Raw genomic sequence first — 22985 nt, 5'->3', positions numbered from 1 at the left:
TGTGTATAGCTTTCAAAGAAATAATAATTTGCCACAAAATACACTTAAGACAAAAAACTGTATCTTAACCATGCATGAAAGGAGAATGTAAAGGTAGCAGTTAATATATGGAAATATAAAGTTGCCAGAAAAAAATAGCAAGCCAGGGGATTGGGAATGTTTTACTTAGAAAAGAATGACACAGATCTCAATAGAGGAAAATAGAATGAGGTTAAACCATGACTTACAGTGGACTGAAAAGCTTGAGCATACAGATATTAAGGAAGAGGATGTGCTGGAGCTTTTGGAAAGCATCAAGTTGGGTAAGTCACCAGGACCGGACAAGGTGTATCCCAGGCTACTGTGGGAGGCGATGGAGGAGATTGCTGAGCCTCTGGCAATGATCTTTGCATCATCAATGGGAACGAGAGAGGAGGTTGCAGATGTTGTTCCATTATTCATGAAAGGGAGCAGAGATAGCCCAGGAAATTACAGACCAGTGAGTCTTACATCAACGTTTGGTAAGTTGATGGAGAAGGTCCTGAGAGGCAGGATTTATGAACATTTAGAGAGGCATAATATGATTAGGAATAGTGAGCATGGCTTTGTCAAAGGCAGGTCATGCCTCACAAGCCTGATTTAATTTTTTGAGGATGTGACTAAACACATTGATGAAGGTAGAGTAGTAGATGTAGTGTATATGGATTTCAGCAAGGCATTTGATAAGTTACCCCATGCAAAGCTTATTGAAAAAGGAAGGAGGCATGGGAATCCAAGGGGACATTGCTTTGTGGATCCAGAACTGGCTTGTCCACAGAAGGCAAAGAGTGGTTGTAGACGGGTATATTCTGCATGGAGGCCAGTGACCAGTGGTGTGCCTCAGGGGTCTGTTCTGGGACCCCTTCTCTTTGCGATTTTTATAAATAACCTGAATGAGGGAGTGGAGGGATGGGTTAGTAAATTTGCTGATGACACAAAGGTTGGGGGTGTTGTGGATAGCGTGGAGGGCTGTCAGGGCCTACAGTGGGACATTGATAGGATGCAAGACTGGGCTGAGAAGTGGCAAATGGTGTTCAACCCAGGTAAGCGTGAAGTGGTTCATTTTGGTAGGTCAAATATCATGGCAGAATATAATGGTAAGACTTTTAGCAGCGTGGGAGATCAGAGGGATCTTGGAGTCCGAGTCCATAGGACACTCAAAGCTGCTGCACAGGTTGACTCTGCGGTTAAGAAGGCATACGGTGCATTCGACTTCATCAATCGTGGGATTGAGTTTAAGAGCCGAGAGGTAATGTTGCAGCTCCTTAGGACCCTGGTCAGACCCCACTTGGAATACTGTACTCAATTCTGGTCGCCTCACTACGGGAAGGATGTGGGAACCATAGAAAGGGTGCAGAGGATATTTACAAGGATGTTGCCTGGATTAGGGAGCATGCCTTATGAGAAGAGGTTGAGTGAACTCGGCCTTTTCTCCTTGGAGCAACGGAGTATAAGAGGTGACCTGATAGAGGTGTATAAGATGATAGGAGGCATTGATCGTGTGGATGGTCAGAGGCTCTTTACCAGGGCTGAAATGGCTAGCACGAGAGGGAACAGTTTTTAGGTGCCTGGAAGTAGGTACAGAGGAGATGTCAGGGGAAGGTTTTTATACGCAGGGAGTGGTGAGTGCGTGGAACGGGCTGCTGGCGATGATGGTGGAGGCAGATTCAATAGGGTCTTTTAAGAGACTCCTGGACAGGTAGATGGAGCTTAGAAAAATAGAGGGCTATGGGTAACCCTAGGTAATTTCCAAGGTAAGGACATGGTCGACACAGCTTTGTAGGCCAAAAGGCCTATATTGTGCAGTAGGTTTTATATGTTAAACAACAGAGCTTGAGAGCTTCTGAGTTCAGTGAGAGTCAGTGTGCATTCAGGGGAAATGTATGATGGAGAATAAGGAAAGAATAGAGAGAATAAATAAATATGCTCTGCCTGTCTTCACAAAATAACAAAAATCCCAGAAGTGTTGGAGAAACAATCTGATGCAAATGTAGAAATAAAAATTAATATCAGCTGAAAAAAAACTGTACACATTAAAGACACTGAACATTTTAATACTTTGCAGAAGCATAGAAAATGTGGCTATTAGCTGACCCACTTTGAATCAAGTATTCATTCCAAACTTACTGACTTGCTCTTTCCTGGCAAATAACTTAAGAAATTCTGCAGAACTTTTGCAATTCTCTTGATTTCTGAAAAGTTTTGGGAAAAAAAAGAAATCGAATCTGTTATTCAGAGAGGAACGTTAACTTTGGCAAGCACATTTATTTGTGAGCAGTACTTCTCTGCTGACTATCAACATATCAAAAAGTCTTGAGGCATATCTGCATCTAGAATGTGCTAAATAAAGACCATTCCCAGAATGGTCTTTCAGAAACAGTATAACATGTCACATTAATCCCAACAATCAGCATATGAACGGTTTTAAAGCAGTGTGACTATTTGAAAATCAATGATGAAATATTGAATGGATAAAAATAGAGATTATTGCTGAGTTTTTTAGATTGATAAGGGCTGAAAAGATGATTTCAAGCTATGAAGGCAAAGTTGTCAGTCACAATTCTATACTTTTAAAAAGCCTAGACGGAATAGATGCAGAAAGGATGTTTCCCATGGTGGGAGAGTCTAGGACAAGAGGGCACAGCCTCAGGATAGAGAGGCGTCCTTTCAAAACAGAGATGCGGATAAATTTCTTTAGCCAAAGGGTGGTGAATTTGTGGAATTTGTTGCCACATGCAGCTGTGGAGGCCAGGTCGTTGGGTATATTTAAGGCAGAGATAGATAGGTTCTTGACTGGACATGACAAGGTTACGGGAGAAGCCCGGGAACTGGGGTTAAGGAGGAGATTTTAAAAAAAGGATCAACCATGACTGAATGGCAGATCAGACTCGATAGGCCAGATGGTCTAATTCTGATCCTATTTCTTATGGTCTTTTAAGGAGGAAACCATTATTAAGTTGTTGCTGGAAATTTTAGCAGAAAATTTGTATTTATGCCTTCATGATTACGAATAGCAGTATCCATTCACATAGGGAAATCTTTCATGAGCAAGATTTGATCTGTCTCATTAATCTGACCCTGGCAGTGACAAAGCAAGAGGAGTGTTCTCATTCCATCTCTTAGTAAGCAATAGGAATTCAATTCAAAGATGTATTTAGTTCATCTTCTGAACTTCAAGGAGTAAACCAATGTTATTTAAAAGAACGCTGATTTTACACTTTTAAACTATTAATATTATGACCAGAATCAAAATGTCACAATGATCAGCTCTGGCTGTGATTAACAGCTGTTGTATGAGCAGAATAAAAAACTCTGCAATCATTTGTGAAATTGTTGGTGTGACAGTAGACGGGACAATTGAGTGAATCCCTTCCCACACACTGAACAAGACAGAGGGATTGTCCCAGGATGAATCCGCTGGTGCCGTAGCAGGTTAGATGAATGACTGAATCCTTTACCACAGTCAGAGCAACTGAACAGTTTCTCCCCCGAGTGAACAAGCTGGTGACTTAGCAGATCTCCTGAGTTTTTGAAACTCTTCCCACATCTGGAGCAATGAAACGTTCTCTCATCAGTATGAATTCGCTGGTGATGGGACTGCAGGTGGGATAGCTGAGTGAATCCATTCCCACATACAGAGCAGGTGAAAGGCTTCTCCCCAGTGTGAGCTCTCTGGTGTGTCAGCAGGTTTGATGAACAAGTGAATCCCTTCCCACAAGTGGAGCAACAGAACGGTCTCTCCCCTGTGTGAACTCACTCATGTATCTGCAGATGGGTTGACTGAGTGAATCCCTTTCCACAAACGTTACTGGTGAACGGCCTCTCCCCTGTATGGATACGCAGGTGTCTCAGCAGAACCTCCGAGCTTTTAAAGCTTTTTTCACAGTGAGAATAATTAAATGTTCTTTTTTCAGAGTGAACGAGCTGGTGTTTCTGGAGGCTGGACATCTGAGCAAATCTGTTCCCGCACAAGGAGCAGGTGAACGGCCTCTCTCCAGTGTGAACTCGCTGGTGTCTCAGCAGGTTGGATGACCGAGTGAACTGCTTTCCACACACTGAGCAATTGAATGGTCTTTCCCCGGTGTGCGCCAGGACGTGAGTCTCCAGGTGGGTTGACTGAGTAAAACCCTTGCCACACATGGAGCAGGTAAACGGCCTCTCCTTTGTGTGCGTACGCTAATGAGTTTCTAGCTGGGACGGGTAGCTGAATCGTTTTTCACACTCCCTACATTTACACAGTTTCTCCATGGTCTGAGTACCCTTGTGTCTTTCGAGATTGAGGAATGAACGTAAGTCTCCTCCATATATGGAACCCATGCACAGTTCCTCCTCACTGTGAAAGGCACAGTTTTCATTTCAGGTTATTCATCTTTATGAAGTTGTTTCCACAGTCAGTGAACTGAGACACTGCCAGTACCGTATATGTGCCTCAGAGCCAAGCCATTCACCCTGACGTTAGAAATAGTGTCCACAACAGATAAATACTCTCCTGTTGTGTTCAGTGATATCCAGGTCCTGGTAAACAGAGTGATAGTTAGATGAGTAGTTTGACGTTCCCATATGCAAACCCTTTAATACACACCATGTAAAACAAGTGTTCAAAATAACATTCAACAAATACAAAATAAAACATCCAAACAACACTACTTCCATGAAATATTATTTCCTTTCATTCTTCTAAAGATGTCGATCTGCATCCCACAAACTCTCCCTCTTGCCTGTAATAAAATTCATAGTTTTCACACCTTATAGTTTTCCTTCAGTTTTGTTACCTCCCTGAACTGGCTGGCCGCAAAACTGTTCCCTTCTTATAGAGCAATAGTTTACATTTCTTTCTATAGCCTTTAGGATTGAGTTTCCACTTCAAGGAGAGTGAGAAGTAAATGGATTGATAATCATCGCATGTACTGAGGTACAATAATATCTTAACTTTCCTGTGCTTGCTTGTATTGTTATATGTCCACCTGTATACACGTAATTCTTCAGTGAATTTTCCAGCAATTAAGGCGCTGCTGTTTTTGTACTTTTCTAAAAGCTTCTTAGTTGTCAGTAGCTGATGTCACACTACCTGAATCTGGCTATTTTATAGATTATTTGTTATCACTGGAACTTTTTGTTTACCTCTGTTTAAAGTATCAAGATTGCCTTTTTCCTTCTTATTTTCATTGTTCTCAGCTCTCTTGGGTTCATTTTCATTCTTGTAACATTTCATAAACGGTCATAAGCAACAAGTTTTATTCCTCCATTCTTGTCTTCCAAAGTACCTTTGGAACGCAAAAGTATCAGGATCCAACACTGAGGTGGTACAAGGGATTTGTATTTACATTGGTTCCTGTTCAGTTTGCTGCAAAGGGAAGTGTAATTCTACATCGGAAATGCCACACTTTGCTATTATTTTCCAGCTTCTCTGTAGCAAACATCCTGAGGAGCTCACTGAAGTGTTATCAAATAAACTTTGACAAAGCTACATCACCCTCTTTGGGAATGAGACAGGGAGATGACAGAAGTGTGTGTTGGGAAACACTTTTGATCTAGTGATCATAATTCCATTCATTTCCATATAATTAGGCAGAAGGATAGGACTGCTCCTCAGTTAGAGATTCTAAATTGTAGAAAGGCCAATTTTGATGGCATCAGAAAGCATCTAGCAAGCGTGGATTGGGATAGGTTTTATTTCTACCTAAGTGATGCTTGGCAAATGGGAAGCCTTCAAAAGTGAAATATTGAAAGTAGACTTTGTATGTTTCTGTTAGAATAAACGGCAAGGCTAACAAGTTTAGGGAAACTTGCTTTTGAGGGACAGTGAGGCTCTGGTTAGAAGAAGGTGATGCTTAGCAGTCTAGGTAGCAAGGAACAAATGAGGTCCTTGAGTACAAGAAATGCAAAAAAAAAACACACTCAAGAGGGAAACCAGGAGATTTAAGAGCAGGAATAAGGTGGCACTGGCAGAGAAGGTGAGGGAGAATGACAAGGGTTTCTACAGAGTGTGGTCATCTTTGGATGGAACCGAAAGAGATGGGGAAGATCCTAAACAAATCTTTGCATCTGTATTTACACCATGGCGAAACAACAGTGAGGCCGTGGACCATATATGGGTTACAGAAGAGGTGCAAGTTAGGATGGATTACTTCCCAGGGCCTGACCAGCTGTCCTCTCAGATCGAGTGGAAGGCTAGTGCAAGAATTTCAGGGGCCTTAGCAGAAATATTTAATATGTCCTTAGCCACAGGTGAGGAGGTTAAGGACTGGAGATTAGTTAATGCTGTTCAAGAAAGGCTCTAAAAATAAGATGGGAAATTATAGTCAATGAGCCTGTCATCAGTAATGAGTAAATTTTTGGAAGATTTTCCAAGGGACAGGATATATGTACAGTGGTATGCAGAAGTTTGGGCACCCCTGGTTAAAATTTCTGTTACTGTGAATAGCTAAGCAAGTAAAAGATGAACTGATATCCAAAAGGCATAAAGTTAAAGATGACACATTTCTTGAATATTTTAAGCAAGAAAACTTTTTTCTTATTTCCATCTTTTACAGTTTCAAAATAACAAAAAAGGAAAAGGGCCCGAAGCAAAAGTTTGGGCACCCTGCATGGCAGTACTTAGTAACACCCCCTTTGGCAAGTATCACAGCTTGTAAACGCTTTTCGTAGCCAGCTGAGAGTCTTTCAATTCTTGTTTGGGGGATTTTCACCCATTCTTCCATGCAAAAGGCTTCTAGTTCTGTGAGTTTCTTGGGCTGTCTTGCATGCACTGCTCTTGAGGTCTATCAATAGTTTCTCAATGATGTTTAGGTCAGGGGACTGTGAGGGCCGTGGCAAAACCTTCAGCTTGCACCTCTTGAGGTAGTCCATTGTGGATTTTGGGGTGTGTTTAGGATCATTATCCCGTTGTAGAAGCCATCCTCTTTTCACCTTTTCACCTTTGTGATGTTTGCTTCCAGAATTTGCTGGTATTTAATTAAATTCATTCTTCCCTCTACCAGTAAATGTTCCCTGTGCCACTGGCTGCAACACAAGTCCAAAGCCTGATCGATCCACCCCCATGCTTAACAGTTGGAGAGGGGTTCTTTTCATGAAATTCTGCACCTTTTTTTCTCCAAACATACCTTTGCTCATTGCGGCCAAAAAGTTCTATTCAAAAGGTTCAAAGGAACATCTAAACAAGCCTAATGCATTTTGGAAACAAGTCCTGTGGACGGATGAAATTAAAATAAGAGTTTTTTGGCAGCAATGAGAAAAACTGGAGAAAAAAGGGTGCAGAATTTCATGAAAAGAACACCTCTCCAACTGTTAAGCACAGGGGTGGATCGATCATGATTTGGGTTTGTGTTGTAGCCAGTGGCACGGGGAACATTTCACGGGTGGAGGGAAGAATGAATTCAATTAACTATCAGCAAATTCTGGAAGCAAACATCACACCATCTGTAAAAAAAATCTGAAGATGAAAAGAGGATGGCGTCTACAGCAGGATAATGAACCTAAACACACCTCAAAATCCACAATGGACTACCTCAAGAGGCGCAAACTGAAGGTTTTGCCATGGCCCTCACAGTCCCCTGACCTAAACATCATCGAAAATCTGTGGATAGACCTCAAAAGAGCAGTGCATGCAAGACAGCCCAAGAATCTCATAGAACTAGAAGCCTTTTGCAAGGAAGAATGGGCAAAAATCCCCTGAACAAGAATTGACAGACTCTTTGCTGGCTACGAAAAGCGTTTACAAGCTGTGATACTTGCCAAAGGGGGTGTTACTAAGTACTGACCATGCAGGGTGCCCAAACTTTTGCTTCGGGCCCTTTTCCTTTTTTGTTATTTTGAAACTGTAAAACATGGAAATAAAAAAGTTTTCTTGCTTAAAATATTAAAGAAATATGTCATCTTTAACTTTATGCCTTTTGGAAATCAGTTCATCTTTTACTTGTTTAGCTATTCACAGTAACAGAAATTTTGACCAGGGGTGCCCAAACTTCTGCATGCCACTGTATTTGCACAGACAAGGCCTTAAGCCTGGTTTATACTTCTGCGTCAATTCGACGCCGTAACCTACACAAGTAGCCTACGCGCGTTGTGAGCATTTATACTTGTGCGTTGGTGTGTCTGTGTCGCTCCGCAATTCATGCACGTCACGCAAGCTCACTCACCTGCCCTCGCAAGGCTTCATGGTCACGGTAGTCTTTCTCGGGGTAAACAAGAACCGAGTGTCTTTTTTCATGAAAGCGAAATGTGTCCTCCATAATTTCAGAGGTCTGTAAAGCTTTATGGAAAGCATTGCAGCCAGAGTTCCTTCCCTGCCCTTCAGTCGCCAATGGGAAGCTATTGCAGCGTAGCAGGAAATGCGATGCTACCAAGCGGACCAATCACAGTTGTGGTCTGCGTTGCTGCGACGCGTGGTTACATTTTGGGAGAGGTGCGCGTCGCAGCAATGCATCCTCTGGCGCAGGGTTTGCGGCAATGCAGTACTTATGGTGTGGCGTTGACGCAGAAGTATAAACCAGGCTTTAGTAGGGACAGTCAACATGGCTTGGTGTGTGGTAGTCACATCTAATCAACCTTAGAAAGCTTTTCAAGGAAGTTACCAGGAAAGCTGATGAAGGAAAGACAGTGATCATTGTCTACATGGAGCTTAGCAAGGCCTTTGACAAAGTCCTGCACTGAAAGCTGGTTCAAAATGTTCAGTCGCTTGGCATTCAGGATGAAGTAGTCAGCTAGATTCAACATTGAATTAGTGGGAGATGCCGGAGAGTGGTAGTACATGGTTGCCTCTCTGACTGGAGGCTTGATGCAGGGACCAGTGCTGGAGCTGTTGCTGTTGATCATCTGTACTAATGCTTTGGATGACAATGTGGTAAACTCCATCAGCAAAATTTGTGGCTGACACCACGATGTTGACTATCAAAGCTTGCAATGGGATCCGAACCAGCTAGAAAAATAGGCTAAAATGGCAGGTAGAATTTAATGCACACAAGTGTGAGGTGTCTGTCCAGTTTGGGAAGACTTGGTCATCGTGCAATCACTCACGTTGAGTATGATGGGGTTGTCTATTGGTGGGCTGTAGAGGTTGATCCAGGGCTCACATTCTGTATTTTGGCGCACCAGCAAGTGGTGGCTATGGTTAGTGGTTGGGTCTTTTGGTAGTTCAATCAACTTCCTTAGTGGAGAATATCTGTGCACGAATTTGTTTTAGCTGCGGATGATGATGCATGGGCAGCCACCACACAGTCTGTGACAAGTCGGGGTCTAGTGGCGTGAAGTGCAAGACAACTGAAGGAGAGGACTTACACAGAGCAAGGTAGGGCACTGAGGAGTGCGGCGAAACAGAGGAATCCGGGAACACAGAACTACAATTCCTTGAAGGTGGCCTCAAAGCTACAAAGGTAAAGCAAGCTTTTGGCAAAATAGCCTTTGTATGTCAAAACATTGAGCACAGGAGTTGGGATGTTATGTTAAAGTTGTATAAGAAACTGGTGAGGGCTAATTTGAAGTGCTGTGTGCAATTCTGGTCACCTACCAAAAGGAAAGATATCAATAAGATTGAGTACAGAAAAAATTTACAAGAATGTTGTCTGACTTGAGGATCTGAGTTAGACCATAAGATTGTAAGACATCGGAGCAGAATTATGTCATTTGACCCACCGAGTCTGCTCCACCATTCAATCATGGCTGATCCTTTTCTCCCCCTCATCAGCTGCATTCCCCAGTGTTCTCCCCAGAACCTTTGATGCCATGTCCTATCAAGAGTCTATCAAGCTCTGCCTTAAATACACCCAATGACTTGGCCTCCACAGCTGCCTGTGGTAATAAATTCCACAAATTCACACCCTTTGCCTGGGGAATAGGGAAAGGCTTGGACTTCATTCCCTAGAGCGTAGGAGAATGAGCAGAAATTTGATAGAATTATACAAAATTATAAGGAGTAGATAGAGGAAATGCAAGTAGGTTTTTTTCAACTAAGATTAGATGAGGCTAGAACCAGAGGTCATGGGTTAAGGGTGAAAGGTGAAATATCCGAGAGGGGCCTTTTCACTCAGAGGATGGTGCAAGTGTGGAATGAGCTGCCAGCAGCAGTGGTGGATGCTGGTTTGATAGCAACAATTAACAGAAGTTTTAGATAAGTAGATAACCTTTGGATAAGAGTGGGGTGTATGGGATGCCTAGGGAAAGGGTCGCACCTCAGGTGAAGGAGCTTGTCGTGTCCATTCCAGGGCAGCTCACTCACCTTAGGTCCCCCACTGGACACTCAGTTCTCACCGGTGGCTCCATGTAGTGTCTACATGTGACAGTGGCCACACCCTGGTGCACCAATTTAACAGGTGGGCTAAACCAGATGAAGGTAGCTGGCAGCTTTATACACAGGTAAGATAGGGACATGCCCGGCCAAGCATGCGGTCAGCTGTGGCGGACTGGGCAGATGAGATCGAAAGTGACAGGTGGTACTGCAACACTCTGAAAAGCGAAGGGCTTGCAAGGCACATAAGAAGTTATCTTGCTCATACAGCTATTTAGGCTTACAGCTCACTCACATTATTCGCAACTCTGTCTGTTACCTATCCATGGCTTGCAGTCTCCCTAATGCTGGGCTACTTCCCGTCTAAGGAAGGAAGACCCCAGTTTGTGACGCTTGTTTGTACCACTGGATCTGGACTTCTGAGTCAAGAGAGTGGAACTGCCCCAATACAATGGCTTTCCCACTTTAAAAACTCTCCCGCGCAGGTTTCCTGTTATCGTAGGACGATCACCAGATGACTACATTGATGGGAGGGGCACGAGGTGCTACGGACCAGATGCAGGTCAATGGGACTAAGAAAAATAACACAGCATGGATGAGATGGGCCGAAGGGCTGGTTTCTGTGCTATGGTGCTCTATGTCTCACCAAGACATGATAGAAAACTTGGTCATAGGAACTCTAATTTGCTTCAACCTTGGTTACTACCTCTGAGGTCTCCACTTGTTTCCTTCATAGCCCTTTTTATCCACTTACAATCTAGTAACAACTTTCATTGATATTACCACAGGTAATAGTGCTATTATGTCCATGGTGCTTTAATTCAAATTGGCAGAGAAACAGTAATTGGTCATGTTTTTATTATTGTATAGTGACAAACTTTATTTTGCATGTTTTCCATACAGATAATTTTCAAAACTCAAGTCATTGCGTTAGTATAAAAGGAAGAGACATAGCAAATAATAATTTAGATTTTAAAGAATACAATGATTATGACAGCAACTTGCGGTCACCACACGAGACATCAATTCAGCAGTAGAAAGGAGAGTATACAGAGCACTTGTACAGGAAGCAGCACAGCATTAGGCAGGCTGCAAGAAAGCCATGCATAGGTATAGAATACGTATACGCTAACACACAGTCACTTTTTATTGTCATTTCGACCATAACTGCTGGTACAGTACACAGTAAAAACGAGACGATGTTTTTCAGGACCATGGTGCTACATGAACAGTACAAAAACTACACTGAACTACATAAAACAACAGAAAACTACACTAGACTACAGACCAACCCAGGACTGCACAGTTGTGAATAATGTTAGTGAGCTGTAAGCACAAATAGCCGAAGGAACAAGAAAACGTACCAAAAAGAGAAAATGGGCGAAAGAAAATAAAGGGCGGTGGGGGGGGGGGTGGGTGCGGAAAAGAGGGAAGCGAGAATCTGCTGGGAAATTGCAATGTGGTGGTATTTGGGGATTTCAACTATCCAATTCTGATTTGGACAATGTTAAATGCAAAAGAACAATCAACGTTCTGAAATGTAAATATAGGAGGAGGATGTGAAGAGGTTAGACATTAGGCAAAAATCTTGCCAAATGGAATTTAGGGTAGGAAAGTGCAAGGGAATGCACTTCAATAAGAGGAGTCTGAAGGCACATTTTTATCTAAATTGACAGACACTGCAAATCTGTAGAGCACAGACAGATCCAAATACGATGGTTTGCACACAGACACAGCAAGTAGGTTAAGAAGGCAATAAAGGCAATTATTCTATTTGAAAGGGGACTATAATGTTAAAAAATATAACGGCGTTGTTTCAATTCTACTGTGAACAGTTTTGATCCCCTTAAGATCTGCAGGCAGTCCCTGAATTAAACAAGCTTTCTGCACTGGAGAAATTTTTGTCAGGGGATTTATCCGTCAGTCAGAAATACTTGTTTACTGAAGCAAGCCATCCTGTATTGCTTCAGCCTACATTTCCTATAACCCTTATTTCACTTGAATATCCATTCCAACACACCCCATGATCCAGCTAATGGAACCTGCACTGCATCCAGTGAGACAGTCTTGAACAAGGGCACTATTTATAAGATAAAAGCCATGGAAATTTCTTCAGGCGGAGGGTGTATATTTTGGATTTCTCTTCCTCTGAAGGTGGTGGAGTGCAGATAAATGGAGGTCAGGTTGAAAACACCTTATCCAAAATTCTAAAATCTGAGAAGTTGGGCTCTGACAAATGTCACAGATGGAAAATCCCAGGAGATGCACAGCACAGACAGTTCTGAGAAATGAGCTCACACATGTAATGCACAGAAGTTAATGAAAACTAGATAAGCACTGCATAAAGTGAAAAATGAAGGTCTCAATCATGTATTGAAAAGAGTCGATTCATTAGCGGAGTGAACGTTTGCTGCTTAACAGTATGCTAATCATGAAACAAACAAAGATCTATCATGACAAACTGAAATTTGAAGGTAATTGTGAATACTCAGCAGCTGAGTACAGAAATTTAAGAAAAGGCATGGTATTGAATTTTTAAAGCGTCTGCTGATCATGAAGCAGCAGAGAAATTCATTGATGAATTTGCAAAGATTGTTGCTGATGAAAACCTAACAGCAGAGCAAGACTAGAATGCTGTTTTTTTATACCTTACAAAAAACCCAAGATAAAATAAGATACTAATACAGTGTACTGTAATATTTTAATCAAAAGGCGGGATCACAGAGAGACTGAAAGTCTGCTGTTACTCAACAGCTGATGCTGCTGTGCTGCTTTTGCCACTCTGCACACATTACACTGTTAAGTACTTTTGTGTGATGAACAAGTGTAAGACACAGCAGATAAATTCAGTGGGAAATTATGGTGATCCCAAGCTATCTTAATATATAATTAGGTTAATTCCCGGGATGGTGGGACTGTCATATGTTGAAAGATTGGAGCGACTGGGGTTGTATACACTGGAATTTAGAAGGATAAGAGGGATCTGATTGAAACATATATGATTATTAAGGGCAAACAACAGGAATTCTGCAGATGCTGGAAATTCAAGCGACACACATCAAAGTTGCTGGTGAACGCAGCAGGCCAAGCAGCATCTATAGGAAGAGGTACAGTCGACGTTTCAGGCCGAGACCCTTCGTCAGGACTAACTGAAGGAAGAGTGAGTAAGGGATTTGAAAGCTGGAGGGGGAGGGGGAGATGCAAAATGATAGGAGAAGACAGGAGGGGGAGGGATAGAGCCGAGAGCTGGACAGGTGATAGGCAAAAGGGGATACGAGAGGATCATGGGACAGGAGGTCCGGGAAGAAAGACAAGGGGGGGGGGTGACCCAGAGAAGGGGCAAGAGGTATATTCAGAGGGACAGAGGGAGAAAAAGGAGAGTGAGAGAAAGAATGTGTGCATAAAAATGAGTAACAGATGGGGTACGAGGGGGAGGTGGGGCCTTAGCGGAAGTTAGAGAAGTCGATGTTCATGCCATCAGGTTGGAGGCTACCCAGACGGAATATAAGGTGTTGTTCCTCCAACCTGAGTGTGGCTTCATCTTTACAGTAGAGGAGGCCGTGGATAGACATGTCAGAATGGGAATGGGATGTGGAATTAAAATGTGTGGCCACTGGGAGATCCTGCTTTCTCTGGCGGACAGAGCGTAGATGTTCAGCAAAGCGGTCTCCCAGTCTGCGTCGGGTCTCACCAATATATAAAAGGCCACATCGGGAGCACCGGACGCAGTATATCACCCCAGTCGACTCACAGGTGAAGTGATGCCTCACCTGGAAGGACTGTTTGGGGCCCTGAATGGCGGTAAGGGAGGAAGGGAGGTAGCACTTGTTCCGCTTACACAGATAAGTGCCAGGAGGGAGATCAGTGGGGAGGGATGGGGGGGACGAATGGACAAGGGAGTTGTGTAGGGAGCAATCCCTGCGGAATGCAGACAGAGGGGGGGAGGGAAAGATGTGCTTAGTGGTGGGATCCCGTTGGAGGTGGCAGAAGTTACGGAGAATAATATGTTGGACCCGGAAGCTGGTGGGGTGGTAGGTGATGACCAGGGGAACCCTATTCCTAGTGGGGTGGTGGGAGATTATTAAGGGATTATTAAGGGATTGGACACGCTAGAGGCAGGAAACACATTCCCGATGTTGGGGGAGTCCAGAACCAGAGGTCACATTTTAAGAATAAGGGGTAGACAATTTAGAACGGAGTTGAGGAAAAACTTTTTCACACAGAGGGTTGTGGTTCTGTGGAATGCTCTGCCTCAGAAGGCAGTGGAGGCCAATTTTCTGGATTCTTTCAAGAAAGAGTTAGATAGAGCTCTTAAAGATAGCGGAGTGAAGGGATATGGGGAGAAGGCAGGAAAAGGGTACTGATTGTGGATGATCAGCCATGCTCACAGTGAATGGTGGTGCTGGCTCGAAGGGCCGATTGGCCTACTCCTGCACCTATTGTCTATATTCAAAATAGGAAAAAATCCACAGTCCAAAAGACTTCTGGCCCCAAACATTTCAGATAAGGGGTACTCAACCTGTAGCTAAAAAGGTTGATAAATTCTTCAATGGTCAAGGAATTGAGAGGTTTGTGGAGCTGGCACAGGAGTGGAGTTGAGGCCTGGGGAGATCAGCCATGAGCATATTGAAATGCAAGGTAGGTGTGAGGGACCAGGTGGATTCAGGAGCAGTCGCTCAGTTACTTTAGTTCAGGTCCAATAAGAGGACATAGCTACAAAGTAATGGATCTGCCATGTGAAGTGCGTAGAAACAGCTTCTCTCAACAGATAGTGATTCTCCACAATTCTCTGCTCCATGGTGATGGATACCAGATTGTTAGATATAATTAGACAAACAGATAAATATTTGAAACATCAGAGGAACTATGAACGATAGGCAACTGGCACGGTAGAGGAGATGGAGGCAGTAGAGATCATATTAAATGATACGACAATATTGAGGAGCTGAGTGGTTGAATCCTGATCCAATTTTGTGTCCTTGTGAAGTTGTAGCTGGATCTGGTTCTGGAGAATCAGGTTGACCAAGTGTTCGTGGAAGATCTCAGAAGGTTGTCATTGGATTACAGGCTTCAGGTTAGCTACGAAGGACAAGAGGAAAACCAAATGTGAACTTCCAGTTTCAAAAGGATGTCCATCACAGGGTCAACAGTAATTCTGGACAGAATAGAGTGGAACCCAATATTTACAGAAAAAACTGTTCAACGAATGAAAGACCTTTAAGTAGATGCTTCAAGTGCAGGTTAGTTACTTTACAATCAACGTAAAGATAGATAAATACAATCAGAGCTTCGAGAAAACAATGTAATATGGGGGAAAGATACAAACAACGTAAATGATTCAGATGAGAAAGTGTTTGACATTGCAAGTTAATGGGGGGAAGATGAAGTGGAGAATAAGAGAATGGTGATTAATATAAAAGAGAGTCTGAAAATCTTCAACCAGCACACGAATAGCAAAGACGAGCAGTCGTGCATCTGGTAAAGGAAAAAGGCAGTAATCTCTGCATTAACACTGAAACTACAAATGGAAAACCAAATTAATTCTTTCTACTGGTCTTTACCAGGGAGGATGCTTTTATAGATTCATAGATTAACACAGCATGGAAACAGGCCCTTCAGCCAAACACGCTTGTCTGCATTTGGCCCATCTCCCTCTAAATCTTTTCCACTCATGTACAGTACAAGTGTCTTTTAAATGTTGTAACTGTACCTACTTCCTCTGCAAGCATGTTCCAACACTGTGTGCGAACAAGAAGCGCCTTTAAATCATTCCCCTCATCTGAAACCTATTCCCTTTCCCTTGGAAAAAGACCACTGAAATCTCAATAGAATGTGAGTCAATAGAGATAACGGATGGGATGAAAAGTGATGTACGAGGGAGACTTGCTAATAGTCATCTGACCAAGAAGGGATGCATCCCGGGCTGCTGAAGGAATTTATAATGGTTGCAGAGAAACATGTTGTAACCTCCCATTTCTCCCCAGCAACAGGGTAAATGGCAAGGGACTGGTAAAAGACAATTATACTACCATTGCTCGAGAAGTACTACAGAATCATGCCCATTAACTATAGAGTAACCACATGAAATGACGGAATTCATCACATACGCCCATTTAGGACTACTACGCCAGCCTGAAGAAGTTTCTGAACAACTACCACGAACATATCACCTGTGAACCCAGAGGAACCAACACACTTGACTATTGTTATACCACCATCAAGAATGCTTAAAGTGCCATCCCACGCCCACACTTAGGAAAGAACAATTTCTTGACTGTGCTTCTACTCCCTGCATATCAGCAGTGACCAAAATTTGCAGCACCTGTAGTGGGGACCAAGAAGATATGGTCAAGGGAAGAGGACAAGTACTTACAGAACTGCTTTGAATCAGTGTTCAGGATTCATCTCAGAGCCTGAATGAATATGCTACAGTTGTCACCCACTTCATCAAAACCTGTGTGGATGAATGTACAAACTGACATACCCAAATCAAAAATCAAACTTAACCCACTGCTTTACTCTCTCTACATCCACGACTGTATGGCTAAGTACAGCTCAAAGTCCATCTATAAATTTGCCAACAATACAACTACTGTTCGTAGAATTTCAGATGATGACAAGGAGGCATAGAGGAGCGAGATAGATCAGCTGGTTAAGGAGTGTCCCAATGACCTTGCACTTACTGTCAGGATGACCTAGGAATTGGTCGTAGACTTCAGAAACACACAATAATCCTCATCAAGTGAGCAGTTTCAAATTCCTGAGTCAACACTCCTTGCTAACCATCAACACTGGCACACCTCAGGGGTGTGTGCTTAGCCCACTGCTCTACTCTCTATATACACATGACTGTGTGGTTAGGCATAGCTCAAATACCATCTATAAATTTGCTGATGATACAACCATTGTTGGTAGAATCTCAAGTGGTGATGAGAGGGCGTACAGGAGTGAGATATGCCTACTAGTGAAATGGTGCTGCAGCAACAACCTGGCACTGAACGCAAGACAAAAGAGCTTACAGTGGACTTCAGGAAGGCCAAGATGAAGGAATACATACCAATCCTCATAGAGGGATCAGAAGTGGAGAGAGTGAGCAGTTTTAAGTTCCTGTGCAGGTGTCAAGATCTCTGAGGATGTAACCTGGTCCCAACATATTGATGTAGTTACAAAGAAGGCAAGGCAGTGGCTCTACTTTATTCGGAGTTTGAAGAGATTTGACATGTCAACAAATATACTCAAAAACTTCTATAGTTGTACCATGGAGGGCAATCTGACAGGTTGCATCACTGTCTGGTATGAAGGGGCTACTGCACAGGACCATAAGAAGCTGCAGAAGGTTGTAAATCTGGTCAGCTCCATCTTGGGCACTAGCCTACAAAGTACCCAGGACATCTTTAGGGAGCGGTGTCTCAGAAAGGCAGCATCCACTACTAAGGATCTCCAGCACCCAAGGAATGCATTTTTCTCACTGTTACCATCAGGTAGGAGGTACAGAAACCTGAAGGCACACACTCAGCCATTCAGGACCAGCTTCTGCCATCGGATTCCTAAATGGACATTGAATCTTTGGACACTATCTCACTTTTTAAAAAATATACATTATTTCCAACATCACCTACGTTAGAAGATTGGCATGAAATCATTTTGGAAATATTTAAAATGGAAAAGATGACCTACTCTGAGAATTCAAAACGAAACATCTTATCAAATTTGGAATAACTGGATTGAATTTATAACCCCAGGGCGAGCAGACTTTAGATGACTCCCCTAATGGTTTATACTATTTGTCTCACCAACATAGTAATAGTGTTAATGTAAGCACCCTTGGCTTGAATGTTTGCTGTTCTTTTTTTTTGGAAAATGTGGAATTAACACAAGTAAAGATCTGGGGAAATTTTGGACCAGAAAGAAATGAACCAGAAGAGCTACATGGAAATTAGTATTCAACCACTTATTAACATTTTTTATAACAACTATTATCATTTAGTTTAATAGAGTGGAATTACTATTGCAAATAAACATCTATTTGAGTGCCTAATTATTTTCTATATTATCTCAATGTGCACTTGTGAATGTACAAATTAATATAGATTTACTCACATAAAAAATGGAAAAGGTTATATATGTTAAAAAAAGTTTGTATTACTTGTGAATACCTTATCCAAATAAAAATAAAATTTAAAAAATATACATTATTTCTGTTTTTGCATGATTTTTTAATCTATTCAATATACATAATTGATTTACTTGTTTATTTATTATTGTTTCTCTCTCTGCTAGATTATGTATTGCATTGAACTGCTGTTGCTAAGTTAATAAATTTCACGTCACATGCCGGTGATAATAAACCTGATTCTGATTCTATCCTGGACCCAACATATTGATGCAATTACAAAAGAAGGCACGAGAGAAGCTATGTTTCATTCAAAGTTCAAGGAGAATTGGAATGCCACCAAAGACGCCCCAACAGCCACCCTTGGAGAGCATTGTAACTGGTTGCATCACCGTCTGGAACGGAGGGGCCAGTGCAAAAGGTCGGGAAAAGCTGCAGAAGATTCTAAACTCAGCCAGCTCCATCATGGGCACGAGCCTTCCCAGCATCCAGGGCACCTTCAAATGGCAATGCCTCAAAAAAATAGCATCCCTCATTAAGAACCCTCATCATCCCGTACACAAGGCCATAAGAAATAGGAGGAGAATTAAGCCATTTGGCCCACTGCGTCTGCTCTGCTGTCTCATCATGGGTGATCCAAATTGTCTCTTAGCCACAATCTCTACCTTCTCCCTGTATCCCTTCATGCCCTGACCAATGAATAATCTATCAACCCCTGCCTTAAATATACTTAAAGGCTTGGCCTCCACAGCTGCCTGAATTCCACAGACTCACCACTCTCTGGCTAAAGGAATTCCTCCTCATCTCCATTCTAAAAGGACACCTCTCTATTCTGAGGCTGTGTCCTCTGGTCTTTTCCATAGACACTGCCTGGACTGCTGAGTTCCTCCAGCATTTTGCATGTGTTCCTCTGTACTGGTCCCTTCTTCCCTGGAAGAGAGCCCAAAGATCCAAAAATCTTATGCCCTCCCTCCTACACCATGTACAATCTTAGCCAGGTATTAAACTGTATAATCTTTCTAGTTCTGGCCTCAATAACACATGGCACGGGTTGCAATCCTGAGGTCACAACCCTGGAGGTCCTGCCTTTTAACTTAGCACCTATCTTCCTGAACTCCCTATGCAGAACCTTATCACTCTTCCTATCCATGTCATTCGTACCTACACGACTTTTGGCTGTTCACCCTCCCACTTAAGAATGCTGAGGACTCGATCGAGTTATCCCAAACCCCGGCAACATACCATCCAGGAATCTCGTTCTCGCCCACAGAACCTCCTGTCCGTTCCCCTAACTAGCAATTCCCCTATCACAACAGCGTGCCTATTTTTCCCCATTCCCTTCTGAGTCACAGAGGCAGACTCAGTGCCAGAGACCCAACCATTGTGACTTTCCTGCTAGGTCACCACCCCCCCACCCCCCGACGGTATCCATAGTGAGATACCTGTTGTTGAGGGGGGATGACCACAGAGGTAATCTGCACTGGCTCCTTAACTCCTTAACCCCTTTCCCCTTCTGATTGTCAGCCAGTTTCCTGTGTCCTGCATCTTGGGTGTAACTACCTCTCTATACATCTCATCTGTCAGCCCTTCAGCCTCCCGAATGATCCAGAGTTCATCCAGTTCCAACTCCTTAATGCAGAGTGTTAGAAGCTGCAGCTGGATGCACTTCTCGCAGTTCTACTGGCCAGGGATAGTGGAGGTCTCCCTGCCTTCCCACATCCTGCAAGAGGAGCATTACATCATCCTGCCTGAGAACTCTGCTGTCCTAACTGAGCAGATACAAAGGAGAAAATAAACTTGAGCTTTTCTTCCCTTTGCTTTCCCTGGATGAGGCCTCTCTTCGCAGAAACCTCGAACAGCTAAAGCTTTAAGATCACCACTCTATGCCCACTCAGACGATGGCTGCTGCACTTGCTCCCCTGCCTTCCTTCAGTTTGCTCTTACTAAACAATCCCAAACACCGACTGGACGCTCTTTTACGCTGCCACGAACCACTCCTGCCTTTTATCCTCGGCCAGTGGACCTGTTTGAAGTCCCCACCTCTCCAAACTTCTGACGCCTGACTGGCCGCTGGTCAAAGCTCCACATGCCCTTTTCTCATTGCCACCATCAAAGAGCTGGTACAGGAGCCTGAAGATGCACATTCAATGTTTCAAGAGCAGCTAGTCCCCCTCTGTCATCAGATTTCTGGATGGACAATGAACACTTACTCAGTATTTTCCCTCACTTTTTGCTTTTGTATATACTTATTTGAATTTATAGTTTTTATTACTATGTATGGCAATGTACTGCTGTTGAAAAGCAACAAATTTAATGACATATGCTGGTGACATTAAGCCCGATTCACCTTTGACTTTGATATCAGCTCCCGGACTCACCAGTGATGAGACCTCCAACTCCAGGTCTCTAAAGCAGGACTTGTGGACTCGAGTTAGGGGGGGTAACCAGTGTAACACGCTGCAAGGTTTCACTGCTAATGTAACGGTTTCTCTGTAGCAGCAATGTTTGGGTTATGGCTGGAGATAACGGGGGCTTTGGAATGTGCATCATCCAATGAGAGGCATGTGGTTCTTTCTTGTGGGTCTGGGAGCAGGGATTTTGCTGTCTTTTGTTGGGGAGAGATGGAAGAGAGAAGATGCGAATGGAGAGAGTTGGTAGACCACCAGACAGAGTGGACTCAGAGCGAGGGTCTGAATGTCGGCGACGCTCGGAGGTTGATGGGGGATGAATGGACGAATCCCTGAGCTCCAACGTGCACATTAGACTGTTTCATTAAGATGAACCCGTTTTCTTTTTACTTACTTTACTAACCCTATAGTCAGATTAAGATTTATAAAGTTCAATCCTTTAATTGCATATGGTGTACTGTCTGATATTCTGCAGTTCAGATTTGTAACCGGGCAATATGTCATGCAGCATCCACTCAGACGAGATTTCTCAGTTTGGCGGGGCCAGGGGCTGTCTTCCCCTAGACAAACGCATGCTGGCTGAACTTCAGGTTACACTAGCTGGAGGGACTCACCGATGTGGGCAGCCACCAGCCTTCACCCTCGCTGGTCTTCTTCCATAGCCTTGCCCCCCTGACATCATCTATGCATGTCCTGTGTCCCACATCCACATTGCTGGCCTTCAAATACAGAGCAGAGCCCTAGATTTCAGCCTGATCTCTAACTCTCCACAACCCTGCCCCTAAATTCTAACCAGACCTTTAACACCTTTCTCTGTCCCCAAAACCATCTCTATCAACCAAGAAAACAAATGGGCCAAGACCTCGACAGAGACCACAGCCTGATGCCATCTTCATAAAGACACGTGGCATAGGACTTAGAGGTATAAGTCACACCTGACTAACTAGAGTAATCTTTTTTAAAGGTGATAATGTTGAAGGAAGTGCTGGAGATATCACTCATGCCAATATTTCAGAACGCTTTGTTAAAGTCCCATGTTAAAGGTTGGTAGGACAAATTGAAGAATTAATGTAAAAGCCATCAGGGACAGAAATTTGGCACCAGTTGGAAAAGTTGCTTTTCAAACCAGGAGACGGTAAACAGCCTTGTTTCACAGGAAACTAAGTCAGAACTGTAATTATGTGTGTGTGCAGGGAAAATTAAAATTTGCAAATGATACAATTCTTTTAGTCCGATATGCAGAGGAAAATAGTGACAGAATATAAAAGATCGCTGGCAAATGATTGGTAAGTTCACAGTTGATGTGAAATTGCTGGTGTCGTGAAAAAGAGGCTACTCTTGGACTACAGGGCTACACTAATCATTTAGCAAAATGATCGATGGGATTTAATCCTGGCAATGGAGATGTTGCTGAGGGAACTTAGTATCCCCACCTCCCCAACAGAACAGCCATGCAAAACTAATAGACATAGGCTTGGAGTAAAAGGTTTAGCGGGGATCTGACGAAGCACGGGTCGAGAAGTGATGGGTACAGTTCCTTTTACAAAACTAAGTGTCAAGACAGGTTCTTGATGGGCAAGGCTTAGAAGGTTCTGGGGCAAGTGGTATTAGTATAGATGATGATTTGCGGTGGGTATATTATCTGTATGTTGTCCGACCCATAGTTAAATTAAAACACAAAATGCCGGTAACATTCACTGTGGTAGAGACGCTCCCGACTACTTTCCTCAACTGAAGAGTTCGCTGCTTCCCACGTTAACACATGCGCCGTACAAACCAACCGGGGTTTCTGGAGCTTTGCACGGGGCTAAAGAGAAAAAGGGGAAGGGTGGCGGCTATGACTAAAGGGGAAAATAGTTACCATTGTCAAGTCAAAGTCAGGGCGTACAGTTTGCGAGGCTGCGCTTGTAGTTTCATACCTGAATTTTGCGAATCCGATGACACTTCCGTAGTTTGCCTAACTACTCCCTCACAATCCCCTACCTGTTGCGTCACTCTTCTCCACCGGAAGGGTACAATGCTACTCTGAACCAATGGGATTAAAGAAAGACTCGGCCGCAGGCCGGTCGTCCAGCCAATCGGAACGTGCGGGGCGGGATTTGACTGAGGAAAACTTGAAGTAATATTCAGAGTGATTTATCTCACATACCGCAAGCAAGTTGCACTTTTCTGTCTCACGGTCAGAGTGAAAAGTTGTTTCCAACTACAAAGTGAAGATTTTTAA

At 43.2% G+C, this 22985-nt stretch overlaps 1 long non-coding RNA gene and 1 pseudogene across 1 annotated transcript; both read right to left on the bottom strand.

The window, feature by feature from the left end:
• Positions 1–3336: 3336 nt before the first annotated feature.
• Positions 3337–22985, bottom strand: part of LOC134352493 (gastrula zinc finger protein XlCGF57.1-like) — a 50742-nt pseudogene continuing 31093 nt past the window's right edge.
• On the bottom strand, positions 11101–22719 carry LOC134353267 (uncharacterized). The gene is made up of 3 exons (XR_010019568.1): positions 22681–22719; positions 21376–21480; positions 11101–15319 (listed from the first exon to the last, which is right to left on the bottom strand). It is a non-coding gene; the product is annotated as an uncharacterized LOC134353267 (long non-coding RNA).

Source organism: Mobula hypostoma, chromosome 10, assembly GCF_963921235.1.
Source record: "Mobula hypostoma chromosome 10, sMobHyp1.1, whole genome shotgun sequence".
Classification (NCBI taxonomy): Eukaryota; Metazoa; Chordata; class Chondrichthyes; order Myliobatiformes; family Myliobatidae; genus Mobula; species Mobula hypostoma.
Note: the sequence above shows the minus strand (reverse complement) of the source record. Positions and strands in the feature narration are given on the sequence as shown.